Below are 18,746 nucleotides of genomic sequence, written 5' to 3'. Positions count from 1 at the left end.
GAAGGTATGGTTTCTACATTTGTCACGGAAGTTTCTAGATTTTTAGAAATATATAATCTATCAATCCTGCTACGAGATGTTGCCGTGACATAAGTGAACTCAACAATGGAGGGGTAATTGATTTCCAATATATCCTTTAAATCTAAACCAGTAACTAGTTGTTTTACTTCACTTGAGAATTTACAATTAGGTAACTCACCTTTTCGATTTAAAACGTAATTAAAATAACTTCCAAGTAATTACTGTCTTGGATTTTTCCTTAACAAGTACAGCAGTTCATCTTTGAAGTAACGTGCCCTGTAAGATCGGTGAGAACTTGCTGAAGGGGTATACAGATTGATGATAGTCACATCATAGCGATCTAGGCTTTTCCCTCTTAAGGATTCCAGTCGTTCCACCTCACTTCCTGGAATCCATTTCCCTCACCAAAACAGCTATTCAATCACTTATTTCGTGAGACATTTATGTAACTGACATAACCGGGAATTACTAAAACCGGCATTAGATCTTCTTGTAACTGGGCAATATCAGTCGCGGATTCGTACAAAAATTCCTGAAGTATCGATAGTTTCCAACCAGACTTAATTTTATTTAAGTTTATAGTGGTGACAGAATAGAATTGCGTCATTGCGCTGTCAACACGTAGATGTTTTGATGAACAAATTTAGTTTCCTGTGGTTCAGAGTTCAGTTAAACTATTAACAGTTTTATCGGAAGGCTGAACATCGAATAAGACTTCAGTCAGTTTATTAGTTACTGTCCATTTTTTTCCTACTTCTGAGGTTTTCTGTTGTACCGTTAGCAGACTGATTTCCTTCTAAACTTTCTGATTTTTCCTCCAGTGATTCGTGTAGGACTGTTTCGTATTGAACATTCTTTGGGCTTGGGTCGCCCTTCTCGGATCTTCGCTTCCCTTGGTTACGAGCTACATTCACATTTGGTAGCGTTATTAATTTACTTCGCGACTCATCTGGAGCAGCAGCAGACGCTTTCTCAAATTTGTTGCTGGCGCCTGTCCAGCGGTGTTGACCGTGATATCATTTTGGCCACCACTTCCTTGTTATTGATTAATATCACTTACTTGCTGATCGAGGGAAACCAGTATAGACGGCAGTTTTGCAACCTCTCCCTGATTTTGTTCACTAACAGATAGCTGTTGGTCTTTGCAATTGGCTACTGCACCTGTTGTCTCATGCTGATTAATACTCACTACACCGTCTTCATTTTCTGGTACCGCATACGTATTATCTTTCTGTTCATCATTTTCCATTCGCATTTTGCCTTCGGTTTCCTCTGGCTAGTCATCGCACTGTTTTTGCTGGCGGAGTGAGGGCGTTTAACAGGACAGCTCGTCCTGTGAACTACTATCAGTTGTCTCCAGAGGTCGTTTTTCGGTTGCATTTCAGTTTCACGAGTAGTGGTAAAAGGGGTTTCCCTTTATTGTTAACGTGGGAAATTGACTGTTATCGTGAAGGTGGACATCAGCTTGGCCCACTGTTATAACATTCTCAACCGAGCTATTCATTGGTAACAGATCATTAAAGGTAAGTTTCTCACACTATATCAAATTACTTTTAACAACAACACGTCGCCGCGGACATTCCTGTCTGAAGGGGCCGGTTTCGTTACATAAATGACATGTAGCTTCCTATTAAAACAATTTGCGCCTTATACCCACAAACCATTATGTGAGACGGAATATTTGTCTTGATGTCCATCGCTACACAGCGGACAAAGTTGAAACATTGCAATTTAAAGGGAAGCGACCGTCTTTCATTTGCAATTGATTTGACGTCCCCATAGTTTCATGGAGCTTCCTTAATCTTATCATTTTCAATTTCAATGGGAAGATTCAAGACACGAGCGGTTTCGTAATCAATGTCAGCTCTATAGATGGAAAACTTACTTTTATAGCCATTTCTACTTCATAGCCCCACTTTGGTCACACTTTATGAACAGTCGCAGCCCTGAATGGTTCAGATGGCTCTGAGCACTATGGGATTTAACATCGGAGGTCATCTGTCCCCTAGAACTTAGAATTACTTAAACATAACATACCTAAGACATCGCACACATCCATACCCGAGGCAGGATTCGATCCTGCGACCGTAGCGGTCGCGCGGTTCCAGACTGAAGCGCCTAAAACCGCTCGGCCACACCGGTTGTCAATTACCTGTGTAATCCAGTCATGTGTTCCCAGGGAAGTCGGCTGAACAGGACGGGACACCTTGTCAAAAGGAAATACTAGCGTATCTTTCGTGAGGTTCGTAGCTATAGTTAATCCAGCGACGAAATTTCGTTTAAACACCCAAAATTCAATTAGCATCAGCACGACCAGAAGGAGCAATCAGATCACAAGGAATATCAACGAACACGGAGATTAATGGACGCATAACACTCAGCGAAGCTGAAGTACAGCGATGTAAACACGGAATTGCAGGGCACCAGTAAAGAACGTGCACTCACTAGCGCGACTGAAACTGAACTACCACTAGACCACGTGCTGCGGACAGCCTCGTTGCTACCTGATATGTGCTTAATGGGACTGGCTATTCAGCCACACTAGCAGATTACTTTTACTCTCACAGAGCTAGATATTGAAATTTGTCTTGTACACTCTCATTCACGCTTTTCATTCATCAGGTCAGATGAGGATAGGATATGTTTACCGACATATTGCACATTGATGTATTGAATATGCGTGGTCGCGCTTGACAGTTACCAAAAGTTAGTAAAATGTGAAGTAAAATAATGATAATATACCTTGTAGCCACTATAGACGCACTCAGCTGCTCAGTCGTTTCTATTTATTTTACAGTTTGTGCCCAAATTTCAGGTGCCAGAGGTACGTACATTAAGTTAAATGTTAAGCAAAATGACGAAGAGGCTCATGTAGAGGCCCTTCAATTTGATATGTTTAATGCAGGTAGATTAAAACAATAATAGTCTTAGCCCGCTGCTGAACCCACGGAAACTGAATTCATTGTGCTGTTTTGCACCCTGTGGTGCTATTAAAGTAAACAGGTACCATTAAGAAGTGGTAGAAGACTCTTCACTAGGTCCTTATTACACGCGATTTCCTCAGGCTCTGTCGAATCGAATATTCTGTGACTTTTGCACGCTAAAGCTTCCCATTATATGTGGAGCAGTTTCATCCTCAACAGCACTTGGTCCACACTTAGTGGGCCTTTCCTTCCGTATCCATCGTGTGTTGATGTTTTATGAAGTTCCCCGACCAGTTATGATTTCTGCCACGAGTTCGATCTGTTTCCTGTTCAAGTTCCTCATTACAGAACTTCTCTTGAAATACGGATTCGGCACCATTGGTGTGCCATATTTTTGATTTTGCGTCTTAGATCAATATTTTACGTGCTGCCTTCTTATTCAACTATGTAGTTTTAATTGTACGATCGCCTTAGGTTATGACAGGTTCCGGTCCAATAAGTCGACACATCGCGCCTGTCCTGGTCATTCAATTAGCTTGTTCATTGCCATCGGTTCCTGAGTGACCAGTGACCCCCATAAATTTTACCCTGTTGCTTTCTCCTACTCTCCGAAGGGCTTCCTTGCACTCTACGACGATCTTTGATCTAGTTCCAGCTGGTTAGCAATCTGAATAACTGACAAATGAGTAACATTCCCACTGTATTTCAGTTTCTGCGTGAAATTTGATCTAGTTCACAGCTGGTTAGCAATCTGAATAACTGACAAATGAGTAACATTCCCACTGTATTTCAGTTTCTGCGTGAATTTAGCTCTATCTTACGTTCCACTCTTAAAAAGATACTCATTATCAAGTCCTTGCAAACTGTTTTCCACCTTGAACTCGTATGCTAACCTTTAACAAAGTATAACGTAATTTGAACTGAAATGTAGCTCATCTCAATACAACCTCTCTTTATTTTAAATGAACTGAAGTATAACAGTTACATGCCCCTAGTCAAAATTTTCGCTTACCTCACGTCTTGTGACAACACTTCTGCAGATTTCTCGAAAGTACAACAGCAAACGGCAAGCAGGCAGCAGCTAAGCTACATATCTGTTTCAAAATGAAATTATCAAATAATATTCAATCTGTTGCGTAAGTCTTTGTGCAATGAGAAGAACGACACAAAGGGTTACAAAATTTGCAGAGAATTTCTATAAAAATGAAACAGCTTAATCAGTTGAAATGTTAATTCATGATCAGGGAAGTGGATGTGGGGTGACCTTTCCCTCAGCGCCGGCCTGTGTGGCCGTGCGGTTCTAGGCGCTTAAGTCTGGAAACGCGTGTCCGCTGCGGTCGCAGGTTCGAAACCTGCCTTGGGCATGGATGTGTGTGATGTCCTTAGGTTAGTTAGGTTTAAGTAGATTGAAGTTCTAGGGGACTGATGACCACAGATGTTAAGTCCCATAATGTTCAGAGCCATTTGAAACTTTCCCTTTCCACTTTCTTTTATATGAAACAGTTATTCAATTTTTGTATTCCTTTCAACTTTCAATATAACGATGATATTCATCCTTGTCCTTTACAACACATCTTTCTTCATCTAAAAGATACAATCACAAGTCAACACAGCACTACAAAATACGTCCCTCGCCTACCCTACTTAAAATAACGTATCAGAGTGCGCAGAGGCAAGTACTTTGCCACGACAAGACCAAAGATAGTTTAAGGTCATTTGCTCTCTCTCTCTCTCTAACTTGCACATACAAAAATAAAAACAACATGACCACCTTACAGAAATAGGTGCTACGATCTTCGTAGCATCTACGCAAATGCTCCTCCGTGCACACACTGATAGCGGATAATTTCCCCTATGGCCAAATTAACTCGAGAGACTGCTCTCTCTATTCTGCGCTGTACCCCGTATATTCGGACCTCAGCAGATTTATCTGTTTTCGACTCTTCAGCATATCAGACTATGTCTCCTGAAAGGAGCTGTGGTTCATACTTCCACTGCTCTATTGTTGCAGTAGTTACGTCGAAAAGTTTATGAAGTAGCAAAAAATTATTGTGTGGTCATTCATTCGGCATTTCACAGACAGTTCCTATATTTAGAACATTCATTACACTGGTGTGAAATTCTCGTTGTTGTGGTCTTCAGTCCTGAGACTGGTTTGATGCAGCTCTCCATGCTACTCTATCCTGTGCAAGCTTCTTCATCTCCCAGTACCTACTGCAACCTACATCCTTCTGAATCTGCTTAGTGTATTGATCTCTTGGTCTCCCTCTACGATTTTTACCCTCCACGCTGCCCTCCAATGCTAAATTTGTGATCCCTCGATGCCTCAGAACATGTCCTACCAACCGATCCCTTCTTCTAGTCAAGTTGTGCCACAAACTTCTCTTCTCCCCAATCCTATTCAATACCTCCTCATTAGTTACGTGATCTACCCACCTTATCTTCAGCATTCTTCTGTAGCACCACATTTCGAAAGCTTCTATTCTCTTCTTGTCCAAACTAGTTATCGTCCATGTCTCACTTCCATACATGGCTACACTCCATACAAATACTTTCAGAAACGACTTCCTGACACCTAAATCTATATTAGATGTTAACAAATTTCTCTTCTTGAGAAACGCTTTCCTTGCCATTGCCAGTCTACATTTTATATCCTCTCTACTTCGACCATCATCGGTTATTTTACTCCCTAAATAGCAAAACTCCTTTACTACTTTAAGTGTCTCATTTCCTAATCTAATTCCCTCAGCATCACCCGACTTAATTTGACTACATTCCATTATCCTCGTTTTGCTTTTGTTGATGTTCATCTTATATCCTCCTTTCAAGACACTGTCCATTCCGTTCAACTGCTCTTCCAAGTCCTTTGCTGTCTCTGATAGAATTACAATGTCATCGGCGAACCTCAAAGTTTTTACTTCTTCTCCATGAATTTTAATACCTACTCCGAATTTTTCTTTTGTTTCCTTTACTGCTTGCTCAATATACAGATTGAATAACATCGGGGAGAGGCTACAACCCTGTCTCACTCCCTTCCCAACCACTGCTTCCCTTTCATGCCCATCGACTCTTATAACTGCCATCTGGTTTCTGTACAAACTGTAAATAGCCTTTCGCTCCCTGTATTTTACCCCTGCCACCTTCAGAATTTGAAAGAGAGTATTCCAGTCAACATTGTCAAAAGCTTTCTCTAAGTCTACAAATGCTAGAAACGTAGGTTTGCCTTTTCTTAATCTTTCTTCCAAGATAAGTCGTAAGGTCAGTATTGCCTCACGTGTTCCAACATTTCTACGGAATCCAAACTGATCTTCCCCGAGGTCGGCTTCTACCAGTTTTTCCATTCGTCTGTAAAGAATTCGCGTTAGTATTTTGCAGCTGTGACTTATTAAACTGATAGTTCGGTAACTTTCACATCTGTCAACACCTGCTTTCTTTGGGATTGGAATTATTATATTCTTCTTAAAGTCTGAGGGTATTTCGCCTGTCTCATACATCGTGCTCACCAGATGGTAGAGTTTTGTCATGACTGGCTCTCCTGAGGCCATCAGTAGTTCTAATGGAATGTTGTCTACTCCCGGGGCCTTGTTTTGACTCAGGTCTTTTAGTGCTCTGTCAAACTCTTCACGCAGTATCTTATCTCCCATTTCATCTTCATCTACATCCTCTTCCATTTCCATAATATTGTCCTCAAGTACCTCGCCCTTGTATAAGCCCTCTATATACTCCTTCCACCTTTCTGCTTTCCCTTCTTTGCTTAGAACTGGGTTGCCATCTGAACTCTTGATATTCATACAAGTGGTTCTCTTCTCTCCAAAGGTCTCTTTAATTTTCCTGTAGGCAGTATCTATCTTACCCCTAGTGAGACAAGCCTCTACATCCTTACATTTGTCCTCTAGCCATCCCTGCTTAGCCATTTTGCACTTCCTGTCAATTTCATTTTTGAGACGTTTGTATTCCTTTTTGCCTGCTTCATTTACTGCATTTTTATATTTTCTCCTTTCATCAATTAAATTCAATATTTCTTCTGTTACCCAAGGATTTCTGTTAGCCCGCGTCTTTTTACCTACTTGATCGTCTGCTGCCTTCACCACTTCATCCCTCAGAGCTACCCATTCTTCTTCTACTGTATTTCTTTCCCCCATTCCTGTCAATTGTTCCCTAATGCTCTCCCTGAAACCCTCTACAACCTCTGGTTCTTTCAGTTTATCCAGGTCCCATCTCCTTAAATTCCCACCTTTTTGCAGTTTCTTCAGTTTCAATCTGCAGTTCATAACCAATAGATTGTGGTCAGAATCTACATCTGCCCCAGGAAATGTCTTACAATTTAAAACCTGGTTCCTAAATCTCTGTCTTACCATTATATAATCTATCTGAAACCTGTCAGTATCTCCAGGCTTCTTCCATGTATACAGCCTCCTTTCATGATTCTTGAACCAAGTGTTAGCTATGATTAAGTTATGCTCTGTGCAAAATTCTACAAGGCGGCTTCCTCTTTCATTCCTTCCCCCCAATCCATATTCACCTACTATGTTTCCTTCTCTCCCTTTTCCTACTGACGAATTCCAGTCACCCATCACTATTAAATTTTCGTCTCTCTTCACTACCTGAATAATTTCTTTTATCTCGTCATACATTTCATCTATTTCTTCATCATCTGCAGAGCTAGTTGGCATATAAACTTGTACTACTGTAGTAGGCATGGGCTTTGTGTCTATCTTGGCCACAATAATGCGTTCACTATGCTGTTTGTAGTAGCTAACCCGCACTCCTATTTTTTTATTCATTATTAAACCTACTCCTGCATTACCCTTATTTGATTTTGTATTTATAACCCTGTAATCACCTGACCAAAAGTCTTGCTCCTCCTGCCACCGAACTTCACTAATTCCCACTATATCTAACTTTAACCTATCCATCTCCCTTTTTAAATTTTCTAACCTACCTGCCCGATTAAGTGATCTGACATTCCACGCTCCGATCCGTAGAACGCCAGTTTCCTTTCTCCTGATAACGACGTCCTCTTGAGTAGTCCCCGCCCGGAGATCCGAATGGGGGACTATTTTACCTCCGGAGTATTTTACCCAAGAGGACGCCATCATCATTTAATCATACAGTAGAGCTGCATGTCCTCGGGAAAAATTACGGCTGTAGTTTCCCCTTGCTTTCAGCCGTTCGCAGTACCAGCACAGCAAGGCCGTTTTGGTTAATGTTACAAGGCCAGATCAGTCAATCATCCAGACTGTTGCCCCTGAAACTACTGAAAAGACTGCTGCCCCTCTTCAGGAACCACATGTTTGTCTGGCCTCTCAACAGATACCCCTCCGTTGTGGTTGCACCTACGGTACGGCCATCTGTATCGCTGAGGCACGCAAGCCTCCCCACCAACGGCAAGGTCCATGGTTCATGGGGGGAAATTCTCGTTATGCTAAAGGAATCAAGTTATTTCAAACTTTTTAGCTGTATGTCCCTGCCGCTGTCTCCATTGTAAACAAAAGATGCAATGGTGGCATGTCCAGCATGGTCTCCATACCAGCAACGGGTGTGATGCTAATTCATCCAGTTATAGCTAACCAGTCCGATGTCTGCACCTTACCAACCTCCCTGCCAGCCACCTTATACTTTAGTTCACCATATTGTAGCCCCATCGGTTGTCATAGGTCTTATTAAAGTAGTAAATATCCAGAACATGTACCTAGGGATTTAGAACATATGTTTTACATCTGACCCCTTTAGTGCTCAAAAGAGTGTTTTTTGTCTGTAAATGATTATTCTTTATGTTTATGACCCATGATAGTTTCGCATCCCTCTGCTCGTAGAGTTTCATCAGGAACCTTGGCAATCCAATATACGTTGTATATGATGAATGTACTTCCTCGTAAATGGTGCTACATCAGTTTTCTTGGGCCTGATGCTTATATTATTTTTTCTGCACCTGTTTTCCGCAATGTGTAGCACACTTTGTGCTGTTACGTCCTTTAAAATTTCGGCACGGGATTTGTGAATTGTAAGAATGTTATTCCTACCACCTGCAGGCAGTAGAGGCCTGCCTAGCCTATGTGGTAACTAAGTAAGCGACTCGACGGTACTGTTGCCACAGTGATAAAACAGTCCAGGCAGAGGGGCGTTAACGACTCCTGTCAACGGCCGAGCGCAAGGAACATTCTGACCAAGATTGAAGTAATATTTTATTACTCGGGAACGTACGTGCTACCAAGAAACTCACACTTTGCAAATGTAACTGGGTATAGCGTCCCGTACTCAGTAGAGAGCGAGCTAGAAAAAGGTAACAGAACAAGTAATGTAAAGAAAACCTACTCGTCACCCTCCGATAGGTCTACATCAGAATCATAGCTGTAAGCGTATAAATAATCGAACTTGGTTGCTCAAAGCATTGAGTAGAACTACCATTCTGTCTCCCTCTTGAACCTAAGAGAATGATGTGCTTTTCAATTTCAGAGAATCCACAATCCACCTTTCTTGATGAAGATCGGTTGACTACCTGCCCAATGACTGACTCACCGAGCACCGGCTAGGCATATTAGCTGCGGGACTTTGGAAACTTCACTGATGTGGGGAGCTGGTGTGCGGCCAATGGAGTGCAAGCTGTTTACAGTCTGTATAGGGAAAGCGCGACTTCGAGGCCTCCTAGAGGCTTGAACTTAGTCGGCCATCTTCCCGAGTGATCCCAGGGGGGTTGACAAGAGCATTACTGCTCAGCAATGGGCATCTGTTATCGCTACTGCCCCCAAGTGTGTGACATGGAGACAACAAGTAAGAGAAGGGGTGCATAGACAGCAAGACCATGATTGACCTTAAGGCACACCCTCGCTCTTCACTTCCGGTGGGCAGCTCAGCATCTCGGTACCTGCCACTCACTACCCAGGTCAACAGACGTCACCAACAGGAAGGGATGTCTTCGTATTCCTCGGCGATCGTGTTTTCAAGCACTAAGCGCGTCCGTGAGGACAGCTGGAATGCAGTATAAGGCTGCTTTAATAATGATCTGTAAATCCTACAACTGTTTGAGTATACAGCCCCGCGTTAATCTGCCCTCTCCCCCACCATCTCACGCATCATGAGGCGCAGGGGTCAGGAATAGGCTCAGCTGTTACAGTTGGTGTCATGAAGTAGTCGTTACGCTTCACGACGCAGGTTGTCTGGGGAAGTGTTTTTCCAGCATACAAACCCTACAGTTTGCCGTGATTGTTGGGTAACTCTTGAGCCCAGACACTGTTTGCCGGCCGGGGTGGCAGAGCGGTTCTAGGCGCTACAGTGTGGAACCGTGCGACCGCTACGGTCGCAGGTTCGAATCCTGCCTTGTTCATGGATGTGTGTGATGTTCTTAGGTTAGTTAGGTATAAGTAGTTCTAAGTGCTAGGGGACTGATGACCTCAGCAGTCAAGTCCCATAGTGCTCACAGTCATTTGAACCACTTTGAACCAAAGACTGTTTTTTAGAGTCGGGCAGTAAGACTGAGTAGTTTAGTAAATTCCATTCGAGCGGCATATCTCCTATGCACTAGTATTGGCTCACTACAATTGGGTGCGTTGAGCCACACTTTGTTTATGTTTAATTCAGTATTTTTTCTGAGTTAAGAGCCCCAATTTGTGGAGTGCTGGATAGAGTATGATAAGGTTATGATTGCGAATTCATGTGAATTGATGGACTTGTCATTGTTTGTTTTGCAGTCTTGCAAGGCACGAATTGCCGTGTAAAGGCCTGTAGCAGGCACATTTTTTACATGTACACGTGTTGATCATTTGGCTCTCGATTGTTCAGACTGTAGATGGGTGACGACACACGAGAAAAAGGTAACTTATAACATTTTCCTTTAGTAGTGTTTTAGTGGTTTATTTGTGTTTCTGATACTGCTAATGGTGAAATCAAGTGCTGATGTTACTACAGAATCTGTTGCTGCTGTAACAGAGGAAAAGTTTCCTCAAAAGTTCGAGCCTGAGGACCGTCTTAATAGATCTGTGGCTTTGGAAACCTCTCAGGTTGAGTCGCATCCTGAATCGGGGGAAAATAAGGCAGAGTTAGAGGTAGACTCTTCTACTTTTGATCCAGCAGCAACCGCACTCATCAATCCCTTTCCAAATAAAACAGGCGTCTCCAAGAATTTTAGGCTGATGGCCATACCGGCTCTTCCACTAAATCCCAAGGTCCAGAACCGAGCTATAGTCTGTCTTCCTGGAGGCCTGATACCCTAGAACTGCTAGGAAATCCTCAATGTTGCGCAGAAGTTTTCGTGACATTTGCCACTACCGCGAGTCCTTACGGGCTAACACCGATAGCATTGCAGCACTCATTACACAATGGTCGGTTTATTGTTTGTTCTTGAGATGTGGCCCTAACTTCATTACATTGTTACAAATAAAAACCACTTGTGAGGCTTGCTGTAACACACTTTCGAGAAACCTTGTAACTTGCGTGCGTCATTAAAATTGCAGCAGGAGTTCAGAACGTAGCTCGATCTGCGTAATTCCATCAGTCCTGCAAGAAATATTACCACCACAATATTACTCACAACGCGTCGATAATAGTGGCTACCTGTTCCTTCCCTACGATCATCTCTGGCTCAATAAAACTTGTACAGACATTGGTTCATGACACCTAACTACTGAAGTGTTGAATTACGCGCAAATTTTTGTGTCGGGTCTAGGCAGTGATAGAGATATCTATGGCATAGGGAGCGGGAGTGAATATCATTCCGCAGTTCCTGTTGGCACTTGCGGGCAAGTGTACTGCTCATTTCACTGCCTAGGCGATAATCAATGTGCATGCAGGCCTTTACGTATTGCTGTGACTGCTTGACAGTATTAAATATATGTTTTTCTAGTCTTCAGCCCAGAGACTGGTTTGATGCAGCTCTCCATATTACTCTATCCTGTGCAAGCTTCTTCACCTCCCAGTACTTACTGCAACCTACATCCTTCTGAATCTGCTTAGTGTATTCATCTCTTGGTCTCCCTCTACGATTTTCACCCTCCAAGCTGCCCTCCAATGCAAAGTTTGTAATCCCTTGACGCCTCAGAACATGTCCTACCAACCGGTCCCTTGTTCTTGTCAAGTTATGCCATAACCTCCTCTTCTCCCCAATTCTGTTCAATACCTCCTCATTAGTTATGTGATCTACCCATCTAATCTTCAGCATTCGTCTGTAGCACCACATTTCGGAAGCTGCAATTCTCTTCTTGTCCAAACTATTTATCGTCCATGTTCCACTTCCATACATGGCTACACTCCATACAAATACTTTCAGAAACTACTTCGTGTCACTTAAATGTATACTCGATGTTAACAAATTTCTCTTCTTCTGAAACGATTTTCTTGCCATTGTCAGTCTACATTTTATATGTTCTCTACTTCGAACATTATCAGTTATTTTGCTCCACAAATAGCAAAACTCCTTTACTACTTTAAGTGTCTCATTTCCTAATCTAATTCCCTCAGTGTCACCTGACTTCATTCGACTTCATTCCATTATCTTCGTTTTACTTTTATTGATGTTCATCTTATATCCTCCTTCAAGACTCTGTCGATTCCGTTGAACTGTTCTTCCAAGTCCTTTGCTGTCTCTGACAGAATTAGAATGTCATCGGCGAACCTCAAAGTTTTTATTTCTGCTCCATGGATTTTAATACCTACTCCGAATTTTTCTTTTTTTTTTCTTTACTGCTTGGTCAGTAGACAGATTAAATAACATCGGGGAGAGGCTACAATCCTGTCTCTCTCCCTTCCCAACCACTGCTTCCCTTTCATGCCCCTCGACTCTTATAACTGCCATCTGCTTTCAGTACAAATCGTAAATACCCTTTCGCTCCCTATATTTTACCTCTGCCACCTTTAGAATTTGAAAGAGAGTCTTCCAGTCAACATTGTCAAAAGCTTGCTCTAAGTCTACAAATGTTAGAAACGTAGGTTTGCCTTTTCTTAATCTATCTTCTAAGATAAGTCGTAAGGTCAGTATTGCCTCACGTGTTCCAACATTCCTACGGAATCCAAACTGATCTACCCCGAGGTCGGCTTCTACCAGTTTTTCCATTCGTCTGTAATGAATTCGCGTTAGTATTTTGCAGCTGTGACTTATTAAACTGACTTAAGTAATTTTCACATCTGTCAACACCTGCTTTCTTTGGGATTGGAATTATTATATTCTTCTTGAAGTCTGAGGGTATTCCGCCTGTCTCATACATCTTGCTCACCAGATGGTAGAGTTTTGTCAGGACTGGCTCTCCCAAGGCCGTCAGTAGTTTTATAGTAATGTTGTCTATTCCCGGAGCCTTGTTTCGACTCAGGTCTTTCAGTGCCCTGTCAAGCTCTTCACGCTGTATCATATCTCCCATTTAATCTTCGTCTACATCCTCTTCCAGTTCCATAATATTGTCCTCAAGTACATCGCCCTTGTACAGACACTCTATATACTCCTTCCACATTTATGCTTTGGCTTCTTTGCTTAGATCTGGGTTTTTGATCTGAGCTCTTGATATTCATACAAGTGGCTCTCTTTTCCCCGAAGGTCTGTTTAATTTTCCTGTAGGCAGTCTCTATCTTACCCCTAGTGAAATATACCTCTACATCCTTACATTTGTCCTCTAGCCATCCCTGCTTACCCATTTTGCACTTCCTGTGGATCTCATTTTTGAGACGTTTTATTTCTCTATGCCTGCTTCATTTACTGCGTTTTTATATTTTCTCCTTTCATAAATTAAATTCAATATTTCTTCTGTTACCCAAGGATTTCTACTAGCCCGCGTCTTTTTACCTACTTGATCCTCTGTTGCCTTCACTACTTCATCCCTCAGAGCTACCCATTCTTCTTTTACTGTATTTCTTTTCCCCATTCTTGTCAAACGTTCCTTTATGCTCTCCCTGAAACTCTGTACAACTTCTGGTTTAGTCAGCTTACCCAGGTCCCATCTCCTTAAATTCCCACCTTTTTGCAGTTTCTTCAGTTTTAATCTATAGTCCATAACCAATAGATTGTGGTCAGTGTCCACATCTGCCCCTGGAAATGTCTTACAATTTAAAACCTGGTTCCTAAATCTCTGTCTTACCATTATATAATCTGTCTGATACCTTATATTATCTCCAGGATTCTTCCGTGTATACAACTTTCTTTTATGATTCTTGAACCAAGTGTTAGCTATGATTAAGTTATACACTATGCAAATTTCTATCAGACGGTCTCCCTTTCATTTCTTACCCCCAATCCATATTCACCTACTATGTTTCCTTCTCTCGCTTTGCCTACTCTCGAATTCTAGTCACCCATGACTGTTAAATTTTCGTTTCCCTTCGCTACCTGAATAATTTCTTTTATTTCATTATACATTTCTTCAATTTCATCACCATCTGCAGAGCTAGTTTGCATATAAACTTATAAGACTGTAGTAGTCATGGGCTTCGTGTCTATATTGGCCACAATAATGCGTTACTATGATTTTTGTAGTAGCTTAGCCGCACACCAGTTTTTTTTTGTTCATTATTAAACCTACTCCTGCATTACACCTATTTGATTTTGTATTTATAACCCTGTATTCACCTGACCAAAAGTCTTGTTCCTCCTGCCACCGCACTTCACTAATTCCCACTGTATCTAACTTTAACCTATCCATTTCCCTTTTTAAATTTTCTAAGCTACCTACTCGATTAAGATATCTGACATTCCACGCTCCGATCCGTGGAAAGCCAGTTTTCTTTCTCCTGATAACGACATCCTCTTGAGTAGTCCCCGCCCGGGGATCCGAATGGGGTCTATTTTACCTCCGGGTATTTTACCCAAGATGACGCCATCATCATTTAATCATACAGTAAAGCTGCATGTCCTCGGGAAAAATTACGACTGTAGTTTCCCCTTGCTTTCAGATGTTCGCAGTACCAGCACAGCAAGGCCGTTTCGGTTAGTGTTACAAGGCCAGATCAGTCAGTCATCCAGACTCTTGCCCCTGCAACTACTGAAAAGGCTGCTGCCATTATTCATGAACCACACTTTTATCTGGCCTCTCAACAGATACCCGTCCGTTGTGGTGGCACAGTCATCTGTATCGCTGAGGCACGCAAGCCTCCCCATAAACGGCAATGTCCATGGTTCATATATAATAATGACGTTTTCCGGAGAGTACAGAAGTTTAGTGTGTTTTGTGACTACAGTGTCTTCATGGAAATACGGTATATTTAATAGCGAGGTTTTAATTTTATTAAAATTCCCTTGAAGATAAATCCAGTGCAATTCTTTACTCAGATACCTTCTTCTTAATACTATTAATTGGCGTCAATTTGATTTGCACTCAAGTCTCTTTTCTACAGATTCGTGTAAATATGTAAAAGTCACAGAAGGTAGATAGTGAGTGCTGAATTTTCCAAGAGCAATGAGGACATCTTTATTTCGTAATTAAGTGAAGTAAAAAGTCAATGTGTATAATTTGCAATAAAACAATATCAGTTCTCAAGGAATATATTATGAGGCTAAAAATTCTGAAAACTATTCCAAATTTACAAGATACTAAAAGTTAGAAATAATGCGTGTTTGAAACGTGGTTTGAAATCTCAGAAAATTTTGTTTGAAGGAAGTAAAAACTGAGCAACGAGCAGCAACTCTCCTAGTTTCCCCATGGCTCACTCAGTAACAAAACATGGAAAATCATTTTCTGGCTGCAAATTAATAAAGGATTGCATGACTGCAGATGCTGATGAAATGTCTCTAGAGAAAGCTAATTTATTTAAAAACATCTGTTTTTCTGCAAACGTATGCAGCTGGAAGCTAAATACATAACTCAGTTTTCTGAGAAAACTCAACACAATGAGTGGTTGTCTTTGGTTCCGAATGAGTCAACATGTGTTTCCATTCTTGTTGAATGGATGAACAAAAATTATGAAGTTTATCAACAGTTTCTTGACGTTCATAGCATTCACGGCATTGCCACGAGAGAAGATCTTTTTAAAGGCGTAGATAATGCTGTTGAGTAAAACAGTCTTCAACGTAAAATCTTAAGGTGTGTCAGAAATAATAGTGGCAAAAAGATTTGTGGAGAAAACACAAGTATCATTGCTGTAGTATGAAAGGCGATAGAAAATGTCGGTGGATCGAAACAATTAATCCCACGTTCCCTCATTCATCAACAGTTCCTGGGTGGAGAATCCTTGAATGTATCAGAATTCTTAAAGACATTCATGTCAGCTGTATAAAAGAACACATACTCTCAGTCATCGTCAACTCCGCGAGTTTACTGAAGAGATTGAAGAAAATGATTTACCATATTGTGCTAGAGTGCGCTGGCTTAGCTGTGGAAAAGCTCTGACCCGGTTTTTGGGCTCCCAGCAAGAATTGAAATTTTCTGAATGGAAGGAATCGATCTCAGTTGTCACAGAACGCTGAGTAGCTATGGAAGTGTTCATTTTGTACAAATTTAAATAAACATGTGAACAACAGTAATTTCAAGTTACAAGGCGAAAGCTAACTAATGCCTGATTTGCGCACTCATATTAAATCCTTTCAACAAAAAAAAATATATTGTTTCAGTCTCAATTCAACAAAAAGGGTTTCATGTATTTTAATACATGCCAAAATTCATTAAGCAGTCTGAGACTCCATTCCCGGTTGCTTTTGCAACTGAAACTTCGAATGCTTGAAAAATAAATTTTGATTCCTGTGTTTCAGATTTTGGTACAAACGATATTAAGATCATTCAATATCCTTTTAATGCCGATATTGAAACACTTGCCTCAGAATTGCAAATGGAATTGGTTGATTAGCAATGTAGCGATTTTTGTAGAGATAAATGATTGTATTCGACATTGCTGGCATTTTATATCTCCACTCACACAGTTTCACCAGTTGCGTGTGTTTGCTTGTGACATTTTATCCACTTTTGGCTCTACTTAGCTTTGTGAAAAAAATGAACTATACAGTAATATTAAAGATCTAAACAAGCCGATGAGCATTTGAAGCCGCTGCTGATAATTTCCCCTAGTGAGCCCCCCAACTGCAAACAATTGTAAGAGGGAAGTCGCAGCTACGTAAATCTCATTAATTATAATTACAATACTTAATTTCATTATGTGAATTGCCTACGTATGTCACTTAGTTGTGGTAAATTTTCACGAAATATCATATAAGTAATTACAGTTAAAGCAATCAGTACCTTTATATACGTCAGTTAATGTTTGTCTTAATTGGTAATAAATAAAAATAACTAATTATTGTACCTATTTTGCATGATTTACTCGCACTGTAAATTTTGCAAGGATTCCATGTAGAATAAGCCAATGCTTTCCATTCCGAATAAAACAGTTACTCAAACAGTTTTATAACACAGTATAGTAATGTTTTATTTGTGGAACAGTATATCCTGATTTAGAATAAAGTTGTCTAGAGGTATTTGTTCTTGCCTGTGCTGCAAAATGTGTCGAGAAAGAGACATACCTTCATCGTTAATAAAATCTGTAGCGAGCATAGCAACTACCTTATTTGCATGTTCAACGAATTCGTGTTAGCAAACGACGGCAAATCAGAATTAGATTCATAAACAGATAACGAAAGGGAAAGGGTTACGATGCTTCAACGAAGGGAAAAACCTTGCAACATTGTTGGAGAGAAATTTCTAACTTGTCGCGGAAGCTCGCGCATTACAGATGACTGCACACAGCACTGTCGCAGCCTCTACTTTATAGTGCAGAGTTTACAGGAGAACGAGGACCTACAAATTGCACATTTCTAGTAACCAAAGGGACCGGTCCAGGCCTTAAGGTGGTTCATGAATTTTAAAAAGAAATTTAAAAAAAAGATTCTAATTGCAAAAGTGTCTGAACCAAGTTGTTTTAGGAGTTCCGAAATGTACTCTTTCCAGTTTAAACGCTCACCATTACTGACATATAAGAATTTTGAAGTTTCACCCTATTCGTTATTCCTTACTACTTGTTACCTTGATATCTGATATAGTGCCCATAGATATGCAGAACTGAATAAATTGTGCCTGTTTAAAATTGAGTGTGAGACCATTCTAGGGAGACTAACGATACTTTTAAAAACATCGTTTACCATTTCATCTGTTTCTTGCGTATGCTTGCACTGATTATAATACTAGTATTATGTGCAAAAAGAACTATTTCTGCTTGTTTTGTATCAGACCTAAGATCGTTTACATACATAGGGAACAACAGTAGACCAAAGACTGAGCCTTGGGGAATCATGTCCCTGGACTATACTGGTTGAATCATTAAGTACAATTTTTTCGATCATTTGGTTACATATGACATTATCGATTGATTTTCTGTGTCACCAGTCTCATAAACCTACGATTCCTCTAGTTCAGTTCTGTGATTCACACAGTCAAACGCCTTAGATAGGGTGCAGAAAATACCAACTGGTGTTTTTTATCATTTAATGTTTTTAAAATTTGCATGTTAACACGTAAATGTCGTTCTCAGTAAAGTAACTCCTCTAAAGCCAAACTATGATTTGCTGAGGATATTATTGTTGCTAAGGTAAGATTCCACTCCGTAACATATCACCTGATGTCAGCAGCGAAACAGGTCGGTACCTATTGACACCACTCTTATCACATTTCTTAAAGAGAAGCTTAACAACGCGATATTTCAGTCTCTCTGGAAAAATGCCATGAGTTAATCACGCATTGCATATTGCAGATAAGACCACACTTATTATATACAAACAAATCTTTAGTACTCTAACGGGAACACCATCAAAACGAGATGAGACTTATGTTTTAGAGAATGTATAATTTTTTTAAGTAGGCAACTCACAAACAGAGTAAAGTTTCAGTGGATGCTGGAGTATCA

Source organism: Schistocerca cancellata, chromosome 7 (assembly GCF_023864275.1).
Source record: "Schistocerca cancellata isolate TAMUIC-IGC-003103 chromosome 7, iqSchCanc2.1, whole genome shotgun sequence".
Lineage (NCBI taxonomy): Eukaryota > Metazoa > Arthropoda > Insecta > Orthoptera > Acrididae > Schistocerca > Schistocerca cancellata.
Note: the sequence above shows the minus strand (reverse complement) of the source record.